Here is a 20,051-nt window from a genome sequence, read left to right on the forward strand (position 1 = left end):
GACTACCACTACTTCTGCTGTGACAGTGGTCACCTGCTACTCCTTTACTTTTGGCGAAGTTGAAGGCTGGGATTTCATTTGCAACTCTGTGATCTGTAGGTTCAACTCCAACTGAACCCTTGCCATTTCTGTCCGAGCGTCTGGCACCCCTGTGACTAGCTTGCAGATGTGTAACTCAATTGGTTCTTCCTTAGGAATGGCCGACTTCAGGACCATTCGGCATGCCTCTGCGATGACCTACATAATACTCTTGTTCTGATTAGTTTCCTCGGTCACATTAGTGATGGCAGAGTGTCGTTGTAGTGCCATCTTCTCATTGTTAATTTGCTTCTCACTAATCACCTAGAGGGCGTGGTGCTCACAGGCTCTCAGCTCAGCAATCACTCCATTCTACAAGAGGTGGAGCGCTTCACCAGGGAGCACTACTAGATTCAACCCTACTCCCTCTATGGCACTGACAGTGGGCCTGTCAGCTTCATTCTCCATGGACAGTGCTCCATTAGGCAGCACTATCGTGTTGGAGACCTTAGCGCACAACATCTCGGCAGGTTTTGAAGTGCTGATAGTAAGGCTGGTAGACACCGTGCCAGCCTATGATGCATGGGTCTGCTGCTCCTGCAAATGTGTCTAGATAGCCCCCTGGATTAGTTGTTGTTGCTTCTCAAACTATTGTAGGGCCTCCACAATGACATCCTGGACTGTGTCACCGATGTTGTGTAGATCACCCTCTGCTAGCATGATTGGGTCCAGTGATGTCTTGGTATCCTTTGATTTCTTCCTAGAACCTCCTTTCTCCCACTCCCTTGGATGCTTGATGCGGGCAGACGTTGTCTATGGGTCCACACCATGTTATTCTATCTGCTCATCCCTCTCCTCCTTTGTCTCAGGTGAAGGCGACCTCATGCCTCTGTCAGAGCCTTGCTCTGTCCCATCTGTTTGCTTCGATGTCTGTTGCGTGGCATCACACTCTGCCTGGGCCTTGTTAGCAGCTTCCTTCTTTCTCTTTTTGGACAGCTGTGTCATCGTTAGCTTGGCCTCCTCCTTCTTTCTCTACATGGCGGACTTGCTCCCTCCCACTGCCAGGTCTACTAACACGCCACTCTTCCGGCCATTGATCAAGTACTACATCAATGGCATCATTCGTTGCCAAGTAAGGCAAGTTGTACCATTTCTACGCAGGGTCCTTCCATGCCCTAATGGACACATGGTGAAAGTATGCTTTAAAATTTGCACAACCCTGTAGGTTGGCGTACATCATAGGCAACAATCATGGTTTGCAATTGATGGCCATGTGGATTATCATCTCCATCAATATCCAGAAGATCTTGCTATCCTTGATGCACTATGTGTCCTTGGCCACCCAAAGCGAAGTGTACTTTGCTGCTTTTGGTAGGCCTGGCACGACCGAAGGGAGTTAACTGTCCTCTAGCAGCTCCCATGCTACCAGCACAATCGACAGCAAGAGCCACACGTATTGGAACATCTTGCTGAGCTCCTGTGCCTTGCGGCAGTTTGCAAGGAACTCACCATGTAGATAGTCCGCCCAGTTGAACTGGACTCCTTTGGCACACTATGCTGCTAGTGCGATGACAGGCACCAAAACCTCATTGGCATGACACTTCCTCATCACCTTCCTTGCTAAAATCTACATAGCTACCTGTACAGCAGGGTCACATATGCTGGATATGGCATATCCGCACGACTTCTTCACCAGCTTAAACTTTTCTTTCATGGCCTCCGCGAGGGCCTACTCACCACCTTTTCCGCCAAATATCATGCCCGGATTCTCTCTTGTGTAAGGAACGCACGCGATGTTGTGGATCAACCTATCAGTGATGGGTATTGGCTCCTCCAGCCACAAACACCCAACTTGCACCAAGCATAGTAGCTACTTGATGGCTAATACTGTAACCGGGGTGTGGTTGTAGTGCAACACCCAAAGTAGGTTGAGCAACCCTACCTTTTCTACTCCTCTGAGCCACCTCCATGGATCCAATGCGGTCATTCCGGTGTTTGTATCGATGATGTGGTGCATCAACTGCTTGGTCACCAGGTGTGGTAACTTCTCATGATCAGGAAAGTCCCAGTCCTCGAGTTTTAGCAGTGACACCTGCATCAAGCATGTTCCTTCAAAAACAATCTCATCCAGCAATAGAGGGATTTGCAAGAGAGTGTTGCTCTCATCGATGTCTTTTGGCACCTTGGTCTTGCCCTTGTGCGGAGGGACATACTCAGGTAACCGAGTGATAAGGTCAGTACCCTGGGCTTCAACCTCCTCCACATATACTCCCACATCCTCATCATCCATTGGGATTTCTTCAATTTCTTCCTCCTCTGGCTCCAAATTTATGGCTTTTCCCTTTTCCTGTGAGATGGGCTTTGGTGGGTTTCTCCTCGGTGATGTGCACATTGGTATTGCAGGCTGCTTTCCCTTCTTATCCCTTGTGCTCTCCTTGGTTGGGGTGGGCTTTGGTATCGACGTTATTGGAAATTTAGGGACTTCAACTAATACTTCAGCAACCTCTGGAGAAACTACTTCTCCCTCTATCTCCATTTCTGACACCGACTCCTATGCTTTGGTATCTATAGCTGTGGTAGGTGTCGACATAATGTTCTGCAAGAACTCTTGTGTCTCCTTCGACAACGCCTCAAAGACTGAATTGGCTATTAGAAGTTCATAGTGCTCGCGATTCATGTGTGCCTAAGATCTCAACAACTCAATTCTCAAAATGCCAAGTGTTTTTCACTAGACAACCACTTTTAATTTATAGGGCATTTTGAATTCAAAGCTGACCATTCCCCAAAAATTTGGTTCATTAATGCTGAATTGGCAGCAAATATTCAAGGATCTGACCCATAAATTTCATCTTAAATGTCAGCCGCCAACTCCATTTGGCCACATTTCTACTGTCAAATCATGAACAGTGACTTTAACAGTCACTTTCTGGTCGACTTGTGCATTTTCTCCCTGGGTAGCGCAGCTCCCTTCGCATTATCGTGAACCCTGTGACACTTCCTTGATTCATACAATCCTCCAATCACGTAGCCCCCCAACCTAGGAAGTGTAGTTTATAGTCTCGTACCTCCTTTCAATGAGCTGGAGCGCTAAGACTATGCTACCTTCATCTAGTCACATGGCCAGACCATTGGTGTATGCCTTCAATTGACTAGCATTCACGTTCTAGGGAAGAGATCTCCATTCAATTTGACCAACTAAACTATTCCTCTGTCAGTAATCTCCTTTATGACATAGGGCCCTAACCAATGCATTCTGAATTTCCCTAGAAATTGATCAAACTTTCTATTATATAACAAAACCAAGTCATTTACTTGAAAGGTGCACAACTTAATGTGTCGATCATGCCATGCATTTTCGCACTACTTTTGGACCTATTGGTGAAATCCAGCTAGAAATCTCTCTTCCTCAAGTTCCTCCAGCTGTGCGAGCCTTTCTTCCAAGGCTCCGCAATTCGTCATACCTGTGAGTGCCGCTATGCGCAGACTAGGCATGATGTATTCCATGGGCATTACTTCTTCAACACCATAGACAAGCCAAAAAGGTGTTTGTCTAGTCAACTTTTTGCATGTCGTCCGATAGGCTCATAGTACTACGGGTATGCGTAGGTCCCAATCACTTCACTGAACATTGCAAACCTTGGTCAATGCGTTCTCTAAAAATTTATTGAATACTTCAACTGTCTCGTTAGCCTGCAGGTGATAAGGTGTGCTCTTCTCGTAATATACCTGAAATTCCTCCGTCAGGGTGCTGATCGTCTCATTCAGAAAGTGTGTACTGCAATCACTCAACAAAATATTTAGACAACAAAATCGCATAAGTACATACTCAAAGAGGAACTTTGTAGCAGTCGTGCCTGTGCAATCCTTCACAGGTTGTGCCTCTGCCCGTGGAGTCAAATAATCCATCGCGGTGATAATGTAACTTGCTCCCATCTTTCCTTTGGGTTGAATGGGTCCCACAAAATCTATCACCCATTTCTCAAAGGGTTGTAACGTCATCTGTGGATTCAAAGGCATCTCATCACTTCACGATGACCTGCCAGTCCTTTGACACACATCACATGCTTTACAGTAAGATTTTGAATCCCTGCATAATGTCCTCCTGCGACATCCCCATGAGCGTCCATGAGGATGCTACATATTTCAAACTCTGGTACATATCATCGCAATATCTCATCTAACCCCATTTTATGCAGATTCCCAGCAATGACAGAAAAATCTTCCATGCGCACCACTAACTCCTTCTTTTGATAGATGGTGTATCCTTCTGGGGCAGTTCCTGTCGTTAGGAAGTGTATTATATCCTTAAAATGACCATCTGTGATGCGCACTGCAAATAGATGTGCATCAGGAAATCCCTCCAAATTAGTGGGCTCTTCCCCTGTTTTGATGCGCGACAGATGGTTTGGCCCCACGTTTAGTTGTCCAGGCTTCACAATAACTTCAAAATCATACTCCTAGAAGAATAACAACCACCTACAGATTTTCCCCCCCAACACAAGCTTATTGACCAGGTATTTCAGCATGGAGTGATCTGTATACATCTTAAAAATGGCCATCCAACCAGTAGTGTCTAAACTTCTGGAGTGCATATACCATAACTAACCCTTCGCGCTCAGTGGTGGAATATTTCTTCTCAGCATTTGATACCATTCTGCTTATGAATGCGATATGATAGTCCAAGTCTCCTCTGCCAGCCTCTGTCACTACTGCTCCTAGTGCTATACACAACGCGTCGACATGTACATGAAACTCCTTCTTCCAATCTGGGAAGACTAAAATTGGCGCAGTGTGACGATATTTTTTTTTCAATACATCCAAGCTTCTCTTACAATCCTCATTCCAATAGAATGTGACATCCTTCTTCAATAACTTTTCCATAGGCATAGTGATTCTGGGGATAGCCTTTGATAAACTTTCTGTAATATCTTGTATGTCCTAGGGTAGTGCATAGCTGTTTCACAGTCCTCAGTGCTTCCAAGTTTAGTATCACTCTGATCTTCATGGGATCTACCATCAGTCCCTGTCTACAAACCACGTGACCCAGCAGGGTCCCAAAAGGAACACAAAACAAGCACTTCTTCAAGTTGAGCATGATCTGGTATCTTCAACAAGTATCTAGCATCAGGCATAAGCTAGCGACATGGCACCTCACCAGTCCAAACACAGTCCAGTCATCAAAGTATACTTCCAGGAACTTATGAATAAATTCCTTGAATGCCGCAATGACTACGCGTGAGAAAATCGCAGGCGCATTCTTTAATCTGAATGAAATTACAGTGTACTGAAAACACCTCCACTCAGTCACAAAGGTCATCTTGCTCCTATCCTCTGGCGTGATTTTGATCTGACGGTACCCAAAGAACCCATCAGTGAAGGAATATGATTCCTGGCCACCTACATTGTCCAACACTTCATCCATGAATGGATTCGAGAAAGGATCATGCACGCAAGTGTCATTCAACTTTTTTAGATCCAAGCATATCCTTATTTCATCCTTCTGCTTCTTCTCCTATACCACCATTGTTCTTACCCAGTCAGATTCTTCCAGAGGCTCAATGATGCTTGCCGCGAGCATCTTGTCTATCTCTAAGTGGACCTTCACCTTACACTTCGGATTGAGACAGTAAGGTCTTTGCTTAACCGACTTCGCATTGGGCTTCAACGTGATTTTCATAACACCTGGGTCCCCGATTATCCCCTTTAGATCCGTAAACTTGGTAGGGAACAAATCCTGGTATTCGTAGAGCAATTCGTTTCGTTTTCAGTGGTGCAGTTATATCAAGATTCTCAATATGCAGTCTGTTAACCTTGTGGTGACCTTCTGTTTCAAGGATGTTAATCTTTCGTAGATCCTCATCTTCTTCTTCAATGGTCACGTTATAACATTCTAGTGCATGAGTCATCTGAGTAGCCCACTCAGGCTGAATTAGGTCGAAAGGATCCTACAGTATCCTAAAGATTTTTGCTTTCACCTCTTGTAGCACCTCATCAATACAGTCAAAATCATCTTCAAAGCTGAATGTCATTATGAATCCCTCGTGAAAAATATCTCATTCACCTGTACCATGGCGAAGCTCCATTTCTACATACCAGTTCATCGGGACAACATCCAGGGTGTGACAGAACAAGTGCATCCATTCAGGTTGGGGCTTCTCTCCATAAGCCTGAGCCCATTTGGCCAAGTGCGCATGTGGATCATCCTGCCCATCATATTTGTCTATTATTCATTCCTTCTGTTATCACTCAGGTTTTCCCAAAAGTTGTAAGAAAGGGAAAGGAGGCCGAGGTAACCACTAACCAATCTTTTAGATACAAAATCTAGCCAATCTGTATCTAGAGAGGGCTCTCTTTTTATGATTTAGTTTTGTTTTTAAAGGTATTAGGCTAGTTATGAAGTTCAAGGGTTTTGTTTGAGTTTGGGTGGTGAGATTCAATAGAACAGAGAGGTAAGACAGAGTAGTTCAATCCATTGGGCAAATGGAGTCAAAGAAGATGGCTTTCTGGATTGGGTTTCTGAACAAAGGATGGCTTCACAGAGCAAGGCAATAAAGCAGAGAACAAATAAAGACTTGAAATAGATGGAATGGACTCAAATTGGGTGAAGGGCAGTAAAGGATCCTTAAACCTATTTAAAGAGGGAAATTGGATGATTACTGATAAGGATCAGTTAAGTATTCTTTAACAAATAATCAACGTGAAAGAAGTAGGAAACATGAGCAATTAAGATTTCATTGCTTAGCCTAATTCTGAAGAAAACACAGAGAACAATAATGACTAAAAACAGAGTGCAATCAAGCATATTCTTAAATTAAATATTTTCTTTATCATTCAAATTGTGAAACACATATGATATAATAAACTAAGAAAACTTTAAAACACAAAGATATAGAGGACTTATTGTTCCAGTGGTTGATTCAAGAATTCTGTGACAAATCCTCTACTTCAATTCTTCATCCAGTAAGCCATGCAACATTTGATTCCAACAACTCTTTATTCCAAAAAAACAATATTACAGTAAAGTCTAGGAATCCACCCCCACAATACTCCAATTGAGGTGGTATTTATTCAGAAAATTATACAACAAATATCGCATAACAGAGTGAGATAATGTCTAGGATGACTAAAAATAGTTTCACAAGTAAATAGAAACAACTAGCCTTGAAAATACAGAAAAGATAAAATGATGTTGTGCTAGTCCTGTTTCTGTTGAATGTGCTGGAGGCAGGCCCTATAATTTGGCTGGCAGTTGTGTTCTTCAGTAACTCTGTGCTGGTCGCCTTGTTCTTACTGATACTCTTTAACTGCTCTGATACTCTTTGACACTAATCTGATACACTTTGATTGTTTACCCTATTCATCTCTGTCTAGTAGATAACTTTGTCTAATAAATAGCTCAACATTTAACTTTTACCCAGGGGTGAAATTTTAACAATATTGCCAACATATTTTCCATGAGGAACGTTGAGGGGTGCAACCTTTCAGGGTTACAAAGGGTTTTCTTTAGTTTCGTTATATTTTCATACTGGAATTCAGGGCTTCTGCATTGAAGAAGGAAACAATACACTAACAGGTTGAAATGGTAACTCGGAGCTCGTGGTGTAGCTCTTCTAGTTAGGCGTTGGTTTGAAACTGGATTGCTAGCCTCGGTTGTTGTTTCTGCCTGGAAATACTAGATGTAGCAAACAACAACAAAAATGGCGTTTTATTCATTTTATTCAACAAAACAACGGTTGGCGGGAGTTTTTGGTGTTTATTGGGTGGATGACGTCAGCGAAGGGCGGATGATGTCAGCAGATGACGTGGCGGATCAGACCCGATGTAAGTGGAAGGCGGTTAGTGGTTTTTCTCACACCGCTTTTTGGGTCAGGTGGTATTGGACGGAGGGCAAGAGAGCATACTAGGTGTGCGATGCGTGGTAGAGGTACAGGCGGAAAACTGTTGGCAATTGCGAGTTAACGCGCGGTCGTGAGGGGGGTCATGATATGGATGTCAACCGTTGGATGTGGCGACGAAGATCGGGCGACGGACGAGCAGGGAACATGGCAGGGGTTTAATTGCTGTGGGCCCGACGTAATAAATAACGTTTAATCACGTCGGGGTGAATGATGATGGTCGGGATTGGTTATTTAACTAACCTAGATGGTTAATCAATTCCTTTGTCGTGCAACGGGGAGGTTATTAAATAAACTGCGAATTAGTTTATTAATCCCTGTTTAAATGTATGATTATGGTCGTAATCGACCGGGGGCGGGAAATGTATTATATCGGGGTTTTTGATATATTTATATAATACGGGATGGGTAGTAAGGCAGGATTTATATAATAAGAGTTAAAATTAATATGACTTCAAAACAAAAGCGCTAAGCTAAACTTACATTTAAACTTATGCTTTGAAGGGGAAAGAGGGTTTATATGAGGAATATTTGCCATTTTCCTAAGTAAAATAGGAATTCACGTAGGCAATATTTATGAAATGGAATGAGTGGTTTATGAGTGATATTAAGCACTTAGTCTTGTCACAGACCTGAATACTTAGGGGAAATTAGTGAATGATTAGGGAAAAGTATGAAGGGGAGTTGGTTATTTTAACCTCGTCTTGCTTGAGCTACATCAAGTATAATGTTTGTCAGGCACTTGTGATAGAGATAAAGATTAACACTTTTAGAGACATAATAAATCACAAGTATCATTCTGCAACACCATCTACCTACCCTACCTACTTTGGCCTAGCATTTTTTCTTCTTTATTTGGGTGCACTTAGACTAGCAAACCCTTATCAACTTTCCTTTTCTTTTCATAGTAAGCCTACCTAAGTCTGCACTTATTACATCCAAGGGCTCAGATTTATCTGTTGAGCTCCTTTTTGTTTACTCTACCTATCTACTTATCTGCCAAGATTAAACAGTTTGGTCAGATTTTATTCTCTATCTCTAAAACAAGAAATTCAAATATGAACTAGCCAAGATTAAGCTGTTTGGCCATTCATCAATTGTGGCATAAATTAACAAGCTGCACACAATGCTTATTACAGAAAATAAAAAGTAGTGACATTTTGGACTTGCACACTTTCCCAGTTTATTTTTGTTTGGGGTTCATTTCTTTCACTTTTTTGACCATTTTATTCTTTTTTTTTTTTACCCTTTGATTTTTCTTTTAGGGCATACCCTCTTTACATTTTTTAATTTTTTTGATTTTTTGATAATATGGAAAACCTTTGTAACAAGGAAAGGGATGAAAATATTATAGAGCTCATCAAGTCAATCATGAAATATGACACCTATTGGTATAGGAGTATAACAGTGGCTCCACTTGGGGATGGCTTTTCCCGATGGAAAGTCAAGAACAGCAGGTCAGATGGCCTTCTGAATAACTTAGACTATGCTCTGAAATCTCCTTTTGCCGGTTGTTTTATTGTATATATGACAACACACTTGTGAAGCTTAGGGCCTTCTCTTCGGGCTTCAACTCCAGCAAGTTACTATCCAATCCAAAATGTGACATTATTAAGGATATAGTATGTACATGTTAGAGTTAGAATACATTAAAAAACTGGATCAAAGTAATGTTTTAGCATTCGACCATTCACTGGTCCTTCTTCTGTTTCTGTACCATCAAGACTCTTCAGAAAGTAAGTATTGTTCCCTTGCAATGCCTGGATGATAAATAGCCCCTTCCATAGGAAGTCAAACTTCCCATGTTTTCCTTTGTCTTCTCTCCTAGAATCCCATCTTAGAACTTTTTCTCCAAGGTAGAAGTCTTCTGCTTTGGTCCTTTTATCAAATATTTTCTTGAGTTTTTCTTGTAACACTTGGAATCTTTGGTGCACTTGTTCTCTAGTCTGCTGCAAATGGATGGTATAATTTATTCTCCTTTGAATGTCATTGGGTTTCACTTGAGCTTCTTGTAGTAATTTCATTACAGGAACTCCTAAAGATGAAGGAAATACAGCCTTGATGCCATAAACTAACTCATAAGGGCTAGTTCCAATAGATCTCTTTGTAGTAAGTTTATCTGCCCATAGTGCATTTGTATGTTTCTTGTGCCAGTTTTTCTTGTTCTCTTCCAACAATTTCTTAATAATATTAATTAGGCTTTTATTGGAAGATTCAGCTATACCATTACCTTGAGGGTAATAGGCTGCGGAATGGCCTAAAGTGATATAGTATTTGTTACAGAAATTTATCATTTTCTTGGACTTGAACGCAGCAGCATTATCGGTTATGATCTTTTCAGGACAGCCAAACCTAGACAGTATGTTGGTTTCTAAGAATCCTATAATCACTATATCATTGGCTTGTCTAGAAGGAATGGCTTCTACCCATTTGGTGAAATAGTATGTGGCAGTGAGGATCCATTTATGTTGGCCAGAAGAGGGAGGGTGTATTTTTCCAATGAAGTCCAAATCCCATTTTTGAAAGGGCTTTTCAGTGGAAATTGGTCTCAAGGGTAAGGGTAACAGTTTCCTTTTGCCTTAAAAAATTTGGCATTTGTGGCAAGCAGTGACAAACTTCTTTACATCAGTGAACAAGGTTGGCCAATAAAATCTAGCCCTTAGGATTTTGTCTGCAGTTGATTTCCAATAAAGGTGTCCACTGCAGTCCCCTGCATGAAATTCTTTGAGAACCTTGTCAGCTTCTTCTTTTATTAAACAATTCAATAGAATACCCTCATGATTTTTCCAAAAGAGAGCATTATCTAAAATACAGAATTTTGAAGCTTTCATCTTTAAAAACCTTTTCTTTGTTCTGGATAACCCTGGAGGAGCCTACAGGTTTAATGATACATGAGTTATATCAGCATACCAAGGTGATTCTAAGAAGGCCTGGTTGATTTGTGGAGTCGCCATCTTGTGTTCATTATCCAGTTCATTAATATCCAGGGCTTGAAAGTTTGTTTCAGTCATGAGTTTAGCCAATCCCTGTCCTTTTATAAGCTTTGTAGGTTTTATTTCAATATCATACTCCAATATATTAGCTATCCATTTACCTCGTTTGCCTTCAATTCCATCATGAGTCAAGATGTCTTTGACAACAACATTTGGTACATAAGCTATTACATGGGAGTACAATATATAGACTCTGAAGTCTTTAATAGCTTTCACCAGTGCAAAAGCCTGTTTTTCCATGATTTTGTAATTTAGAGGTGCATCCCTAAGTGTTTTACTGAAAAAGGCTCTGGGTTTTTCACATCTTTGATCATCTTTTTGAAGTGAAACAACTGCTATAGTGTGTTCTAATGAAAATGAAAAAATTATGAAGTCTCTGTTGAACTTTAGACTTGTAAGGATTGGTGTTCTAGTCAAAGCCATTTTAATTTCTTCAAATGCTTGTTTGGCTTCTACTATCCATTTAACCTTTGAATCCTTTTTTAACATATTGTTTAGTAATCTACTTAATTCGGCCAAATTAGATATGAATCTTCTTAAAAAGTTAATCTTTCTTAGGAAAGCTTGAAGTTCTTTAACATTTCTGGGGTGGGGTATTTGCAGAATAGCTTCTATTCTAGCAGGATCAATTCTGATGCCATCTTTGGAGATGATATGGCCTAACAGTTTGCCTTCTTCTAGACCAAACAAATATTTTTTAGGATTTAACGAAATACCATACTTTCTACATTTTAAAAACACTTGTTTGAGATTATCTAAATGTTGCTGATCTAATTCAAAAAATACAGTCAGGTCATCTAGATATATAACCAGAAAATTATGAATTTCTTTTGCAAAAGTTATGTCCATTGCTCGTTGAAAGGTTACCCCTGCATTCTTAAGTCCAAATGGCATTTTAACATATTTGAATGTACCACATAGTGTTGTAAATGCAGTCTTTTCCTGGTCATCAGGATGAACCAGAATCTGATTATAACCTGAAAACCCATCCAAAAGTGAAATCCTAGAAGCACCTACTATCCTTTGTAAAATATGATCCATCTTAGGTAAAGGGTAATTTTCTTTCAGAGAAACCTTGTTTACATTTCTTAAGTCAACACATAATCTGATTTCTCCTATTTTCTTCCTAGTAGGCACTAAATTAGACACCCACTCTGAAAATCTGATTGGAGCAATTATCCCTACATCATGGATTCATTTGATTTCTTTTTCAATTGAAGGAAGCAGTACAGGTTAATTCTTCTGAGCTTTTGTTTGAATGGTTTTTTTATTTTCCTTGAGGGGTATTGTATGTTGAATTACAGAGGTGTCATAAGATTTCAGGTCTTCATAGCTCCAGGCAAAAACATCCTGGAATTATTTGATTAGTTCAACATACTTAAGTTTTTTATCAGGGGGCAAAGATTTGGATAATTTTACCATTTTTGGCTTTTCTTCAGTTCCTATGTTATAGTCTTGAATGTCTGCTTTTAGAGGTTCCATCTTGCGTTTCTTTGGAATATCGTTGAAATCAAAGAAATGATTGTCTTTCAAATTGATAACTTTAGATTCTCCTTCAATAATCTCATCAATGTCTATTTCTTTAAGATCTTGTATTTCCTTTTTGGTAAATTTCGTTGGATGAAGCATTTGAGTTGCATTTTCTTCTGAAATGTCTGTTTCTATCTGATTTGTTGGATCAAACTCACTAACTGTATCTACATATATGTTAGTGCTAAAAAATTCTTCTTCTAAGGTTAAAAAATTGTTGATCGGATTATCACTGTCAAACACTTGCCAATTCTTTACATTATTAGGTATGGCTGGCCTGTGTCTAATTTCAGTTGTGAATTGATGATTTGGTTCAAATGGTAATTTACAGGTGCTGGCAAATGTTTCCAGGCTATGAGCTTGCAAGTTATGTTTTCTCGGGATTTTGGCAAGCTGAGGTTCTACAAATTTATTGAGGATCTCTATAGCTGTTCCTCTGTACTCTCTTAATCTGGGATCATTTGTTAAGAACTTCCCTTTTATCTGTCGAATGATTAAATCAAAATATCCTAGGACTGACACTCTAGTTTCTCCCAATTTCTTGACCAGTTTAAGACCTAGCAATAGAGCTTCGTATTCAGCCGTATTATTAGTGCATCTAAAGTTTAATTTGTAGGCATGGCCTTTAGCATGATTATTTTCAAGATTCTGCACCCAGACTCTTTCTCCTGCTCTTAATTTGTTCATAGAACCATCAAATTCTAAGTACCAAAGGATTTCGTGTTCATAATTAGTATCTGGAGTTTCAGGGATCTTCTTAATAGGGAGATCTAGTTTTTCAGTTTCTTCTAGTTTATCTGATGTTTCATGATTTTTAGAAATTTCTTGGATTCGGACACTAAACTTTCCATTTTTTTCTGTTTCATCTGCTAAAACTTTTATTTCATGTGGGGGGATCAATTTTAGCATTGTAAAGGATAAAAGAATCCATATATGAATCTACTAAGTAGATAGGGAAATTTTGAGGTTTCTCTTGACTATTTAATACATACTTCATTAAGGTTTCTCTGTATAGTTTCTTGGGTTGAACAGACACTGAAATGGTAGCGTAAGACATGTCTAACTGTAGAGATCCTTAAAGCTTTGCACCCCAAGATCTAGACAATAACATGCCATACTTTGGTGGAATATCAGCTACTACTATGTCCATTAAGATGGTTTTGGCAGGATATTGGACTAGTGACACACATAAGTCTTTGATTAAACCCAAATATTTGACCTGACTTGAATCAAAAGAGAAAAGGTCTTTATATGGCCTGGCGATGTCCAGGTCTAGTCTCTCCATTATAGATTTAGGCATTAAGTTATGGGAAGCACCAGAATCAAACATGGAATTATGGAGTATTTTATCATGTATGTTTAAACTTACATAGAAAGGAGGAACTTCTCCATTTATTGTTTTTCCATTTACTCTAGGGCCAAATATCAATTCAGGCTAGTCATCAAAAACATTTACTGAATCTTTGTTCACAGAAATTTTGAGTGATATGCTGATTTGACTTCTATAGACATCATGTCTAGCTAATTCTGTAATGGAACAACTATCTTTAGTTTGCCTGTTTTTGTCTCAAGATTAAAATGTTTTTTAGTCTGAGTTCTTGTATTTCGGACAACTGGATTTTCTTCGTTTCTCTCCTCTTCAGGAGTGGGATTATGGGCTGAATTTGTTTCCAAATCAATTTCTAGAGGCTCTCCTACTTTTCCTCTAGAAGGAATAGAAGTGGAAGGTTGTCTGTTCTTTGGTTGATTATCTAATACATCTTCAACAATTGGGTTATTAGGGTTAGGACCTGTTCTAGAAAGAATATGTATAGGGGGGTACTGATCTTACCTTTGTTAGGATGCTTGGTATTTTTCTGTTTACTGGTTTTAGGGACATCTATTCTTTTGCTCCTCAGATTGTATTGTTTGTGGACTTCATAAATGGCTGTATCATACCCTCCCTAAAGTCAAATGATTCACCTGCCTGGGTTTGGAATTGTTTAAGAATGTGAGCTTCTTGATCCTCTTGGGTCAAGAAAACTTGTTGTTCATTGTTGAGTCCCATCAAATTAATTTGAGGGTCTTCTGTTGGTTCATCAGAAGTTGAGGCTTCAGCATAATTTTCTTGAAATGGGGGCCTAATATTTTGGTCAGGCCTTGTCTTTCCAGTGTTAGGGTTTTGGTTCTTCCTGAAATTTGGATTTCTCCCAGTATTTCTTGGTTGACCATCCTGAGGGGATTTTCTCTCAATTGTTTCTACTCTATCTCCAAGTCTATCCATTCCTTTAATAATCACATCTAATTTCTGTTCAAAGGCAGAAGGTTCTTCTTTGAAAGAGGTCCTCCTTTCATCTTTGGCTCTAGATCGTTTACAAATCAGGTTGGCCTCCACACTGACAGCTATCCTCTGAATCTCTTCTAAGTTTCAAGGAGCTCTTTCCCTAATTTGGTATGCCATATCAGAATCAAATGCATCAGGGAATTTGATCAAGGCCAAATCTGGAGGAGGTCTAAGATTTTGAGGAATAGCATTGTAGACATTATTGAATCTGGTACAATAATCTTAGACAGTTTCTTGTGTGCCTCTTCTTAGGTTTTCATATTCTGATAAAATGTGGAGAGGATCTTTCGTCTTTTCCCATCTGTTCAAGAAGGTCTGATAAAGAGCTTGTGGGTCATTGATACTGTTTGGAGGGAGGGCTCTAAACCAGGTTCTAACATCTCCAATCAAACTTTGAACAAATACTTTCATTCTAACATCATCAACATCAACCTCATATATTTCAAAATAGTCGGTCATTTTCTTGGTATGTTGTTGAGCTGTGTAAGTGCCAGTACCTTCAAAAGAAGTGATTTTACTTTGATAGTCTTGGGGCATAGCCCCTGAATTGGCAGGTAAGTGAAGGGGAGTATATCGGTTTTCCATGGTTGCAGAAATAGATATGACAACTGTAGGAGTATGGATAACAATGAGAATGTGTGTTGCAGATGGAGGAGTGGAAAGGGTAGTTTGAGGTTGGGAAGTTTGAGGTGCTGATGGTGAACTTGGAGAAGATGTAGTAATCACAGAAAGGTTTGGTGTTCTTTTAGAGGTAAGCTCAGATTGAATGGAGTTCTGCAAATGTTTTTTCAAGGTGTGAAGTAACAACTTCAATCTGCAAATTTTCAATGAATATTGGATCTTGAACTATGTGGGTTAACCCAGATTCTGAAAAGGTCACAAATAAAGAGTTTTCCAAATTCTCATCAAAAGGCTCATCCACAGGGTAGATCCACTTCATAGGATAGGATCTTGATCTATATAGAGGCCGAGAACTAGCAGAATTTTCTTGGCTCTCTTGTCTTCTAAGAATCCTAGGAATCAGATTAGGATTTTCAAACACAGGTGGGGGATTAGGATCAAGATTTGATCTGGTGTAATGAATCCTTTCTGAAGCCAGGTTTCTAGGTGTGTTTTTGGTTTTTTTTCTTGAAATAGGTTTGACAATACAACTTTAACAGTCTCTTCTAAGAAGTTTTAGATGTGGGAATTTTTAATTTTCTTAAAGACTTATTTGAAAAGAGGAACTGATCAAGTATTTGAAACCAACTTTCCAATCTATAAGCTAGACCGGAGATAGACTGAAGTAGCATTCATTTACTTCTACAATTGCAAAGAAAAATCATTTCAAAACATCAAATCCTACCATGGAAGGGATATGATGGACAACGCATCAGAATTTGAGAAATTAAGATTGTACAGAGCTAAACTCTACTAAAGACTATTTTCACCTGTATGGATTCATTATTTAACAACAAACAAATTATTCAGTTCCCCAGTGGAGTCACCATTGATGTTATCACTCGGGTTTTTCCAAAAGTTGTAAGAAAGGGAAAGGAGGCCGAGGTAACCACTAACCAATCTTTTAGATACAGAATCTAGCCAATCTGTATCCAGAGAGGGCTCTCTCTTTATGATTTAGTTTTGTTTTTAAAGGTATTAGGCTAGTTATGAAGTTCAAGGGTTTTGTTTGAGTTTGGGTGGTGATATTCAATAGACATGAGAGGTAAGATAGAGTAGTTCAGTCCAATGGGCAAATGGAGTCAAAGAAGATGGATTTTTGGATTGGGTTTCTGAACAGAGGATGGCTTCACAGAGCAAGGAAATGAAACAGGGAATAAATAAATACTTGAAACAGATGGAATGGACTCAAATTGGGTGAAGGGCAGTTAAGCATCCTTCAACTTATTTAAAGAGGGAAATTGGATGATTGCTAATAAGGAGCAATTAAGTATTCTTTAACAAATAATCAACGTGAAAGAAGTAGGAAACATGAGCAATTATGATTTCACTACTTAGCCTAATTCTGAAGAAAACACAGAGAACAATAATGACTGAAAACAGACTGCAATCAAGCATATTCTGAAATTAAATCTTTTCTTTATCATTCAGATTGTGAAACACAGATGATATAATAAACTAAGAAAACTTTAAAACACAAAGATATAGAGGACTTATTGTTCCAGTGTTTGATTCAAGAAGTCTGTGACAAATCCTCTACTTCAATTCTTCATCCAGTAAGCCATGCAACATTTGATTCTAACAGCTCTTTATTCCAAAAAATAAATATTACAGCAAAGTCTAGGAATCCACCCCCACAATACTCCAATTGAGGAGGTATTTATTCAGAAAATTATACAACAAATATCTCATAACAGAGTGAGATAATCTTTAGGATTACTAAAAATAGTTTCACAAGTAAATAGAAACAACTAGCCTTGAAAATAGGGAAAAAGATAAACTGATGTTGTGCTGGTCCTGTTTTTGTTGAATGTGCTAGAGGCAGGCCCTATAATTCGGCTGGCAGCTGTCTTCTTCGGTAACTCTGTTTTGGCTGCCCTGTTCTTACTAATACTCTTTAACTGCTCTGATACTCTTTGACACTAATCTGATACACTTTGATTGTTTACCCTGTTCATCTCTGTCTGGTAGATAACTCTATCTAATAAATAGCTCAACATTTAACTTTTACCTAAGGGTGAAATTTTAACTATATTTCCAACATATTTTCCGTGAGGAACATTAAGGGGTGCAACCTTTTAGGGTTACAAGGGGTTTTCTTTAGTTTCTTTGTATTTTCAAACCAGAATTTAGGCCTTCTGCATTGAAGAAGGAAACAGTACACTGACAGGTTGAAATGGAAACTCAGAGCTCGTGGTGTAGCTCTTCTAGTCGGGTGCTGGTTTGAAACTGGACTGCTGGCCTTGGTCGTTGTTTTCGCCTGGAAATACTGGACGCAGCGAACAACAACAAAAATGGCATTTCATTCATTTTATTAAGCAAAACAATGGTTGGCGAGAGTTTTTGGCATTTATCGAGTAGATGACGTCAGTGGAGGGCAGATGACGTGGCAGGTGACGTGGCGGATGATGTGGCAGATCAAACCTGATGTCAGCGGAAGAAGGTTAGCGGTTTTGCTCACACTGCTTTTGGGGTCAGGTGGTATTGGACGAAGGGCGAGCGAGCATACCGGATGGGCGATGTGTTGTAAGGTACGGGCATAAAACTACCAGGGATCGCGAGTTAACACACAGTCATGAGGGGGGTCGCGATATGGATGTCAATTGTTGGATGTGGCAATGGAGATCGGACGGCGGACGGGCAGGGAACATGGCGGGGGTTTAATTGATGTGGGCCCGACGTAATAAATAATGTTTTAATCGTGTCGGGGTGAATGGTGATGGTCGGGATTGGTTATTTAACTAACCCAGATGGTTAATCAATTCCTTTGTCATGTAGCGAGGAGGTTATTAATAAATTGCGGATTAGTTTATTAATCCCTATTTAAATGTATGATTATGGTCATAATCGACTAGGGGCGGGAAATGTATTATATCGGGGTTTTTAATATATTTATATAATATAGGATGGGTAGTAAGGTGGGATTTATATAATAAGAGTTAAAATTAATATGACTTCAAAACGAAAGGGCTAAGCTAAAATTACATTTAACTTAGGCTTTCAAGGGGAAAAAGGGTTTATATGAGGAATATTTTCCATTTTCCTAAGTAAAATAGGAATTCACTTAGGCAATATTTATGAAATGGAATGAGTGGTTTATGAGTGATATTAAGCACTTAGTCTTTTCACAAACCTAAATACTTAGGGAAATTAGTGAATGATTAGGAAAAAGTATGAAGGGGTGTTAGTTATTTTAACCTCATCTTGCTTGAGCTACATCAAGTATAATGTTTGTCAGGCACTTGTGATAGAGATAAATATTAACACTTTTAGAGACATAATCTATCACAAGTATCATTCCGCAATACCATCTACCTACCCTAACTACTTTGGCCTAGCATTTTTTCTTCTTTATTTGGGTGCACTTAGACTGGCAAACCCTTATCAACTTTCCTTTTCTTTTCATGGTAAGCCTACCTAAGTCTGCACTTATTACATATAAGGGCTCAGATTTAACTGTTGAGCTCCTTTTTATTTACTCTACCTATCTACTTATCTGCCAAGATTAAACAGTTTGGTCAGATTTTATTCTCTATCTCTAAAACAGGAAATTCAAATATGAACTAGCCAAGATTAAGCTGTTTGGCAATTCATCAATTGTGGCATAAATTAACAAGCTGCACACAATGCTTATTACAGAACATAAAAAGTAGTGGCATTTTGGACTTGCACACTTTCCTGGTCTATTTTTGTTTGGGGTTCATTTCTTTCACTTTTTTGACCATTTTATTCCTTTTTTTTTACCCTTTGATTTTTCTTTTAGGGCATACCCTTTTTACATTTTTCAATTTTTTTGATTTTTTGATAACATGGAAAACCTTTGCAACAAGGAAATGGACGAACATATTACAGAGCTCATCAAGTCAATCATGAAATATGACACCTATTGGTATAGGAGTATAACAGTGGCTCCACTTGGGGATGGCTTTTTTCGGTGGAAAGTCAAGAATAGCAGGTTAGATGGCCTTCTGAATAACTTAAACTATGCTCTGAAATCTCCTTTTGCTGGTTGCTTTATTGTATATATGAGAGCACACTTGTGAAGCTTAGGGCCTTCTCTTCAGGCTTCGACTGCAGCAAGTTACTATCCAATCCAAACTGTGACATTATCAAGGATATAGTATGTACATGTTAGAGTTAGAATACATTAAAAAACTGGATCAAAGTAATGTTTTAGCATTCGACCATTCACTGGTCCTTCTTCTGTTTCTATACCATCCAGGCTCTTCAGAAAGTAAGTATTGTTCCCTTGCATTTCCTGGATGATAAATGGCCCTTTCCACAGGAAGTCAAACTTCCCATGTTTTCCTTTGTCTTCTCTCCTAGAATCCCATCTTAGAACTTTGTATCCAAGGTAGAAGTCTTCTACTTTGGTCCTTTTATCAAATATTTTCTTGAGTTTTTCTTGTAACACTTGGGATCTTTGGTGCACTTCTTCTCTAGTCTGCTGCAAATGTATGGTCTGATTTATTCTTCTTTGAATGTCATTGGGTTCCACCTGAGCTTCTTTTAGTAATTTCATTACAGGAACTCCTAGAGATGAAGGAAATACAACCTCCATGCCATAAACTAACTCAAAAGGGCTAGTTCCAATAGATCTCTTTGTAGTAAGTCTGTCTGCCCATAGTGCAT

The sequence above is a fragment of the Pinus tabuliformis genome, chromosome J, assembly GCF_031772625.1.
Source record: "Pinus tabuliformis cultivar Carrire ecotype Pingquan chromosome J, CPIR1, whole genome shotgun sequence".
Classification (NCBI taxonomy): domain Eukaryota; kingdom Viridiplantae; phylum Streptophyta; class Pinopsida; order Pinales; family Pinaceae; genus Pinus; species Pinus tabuliformis.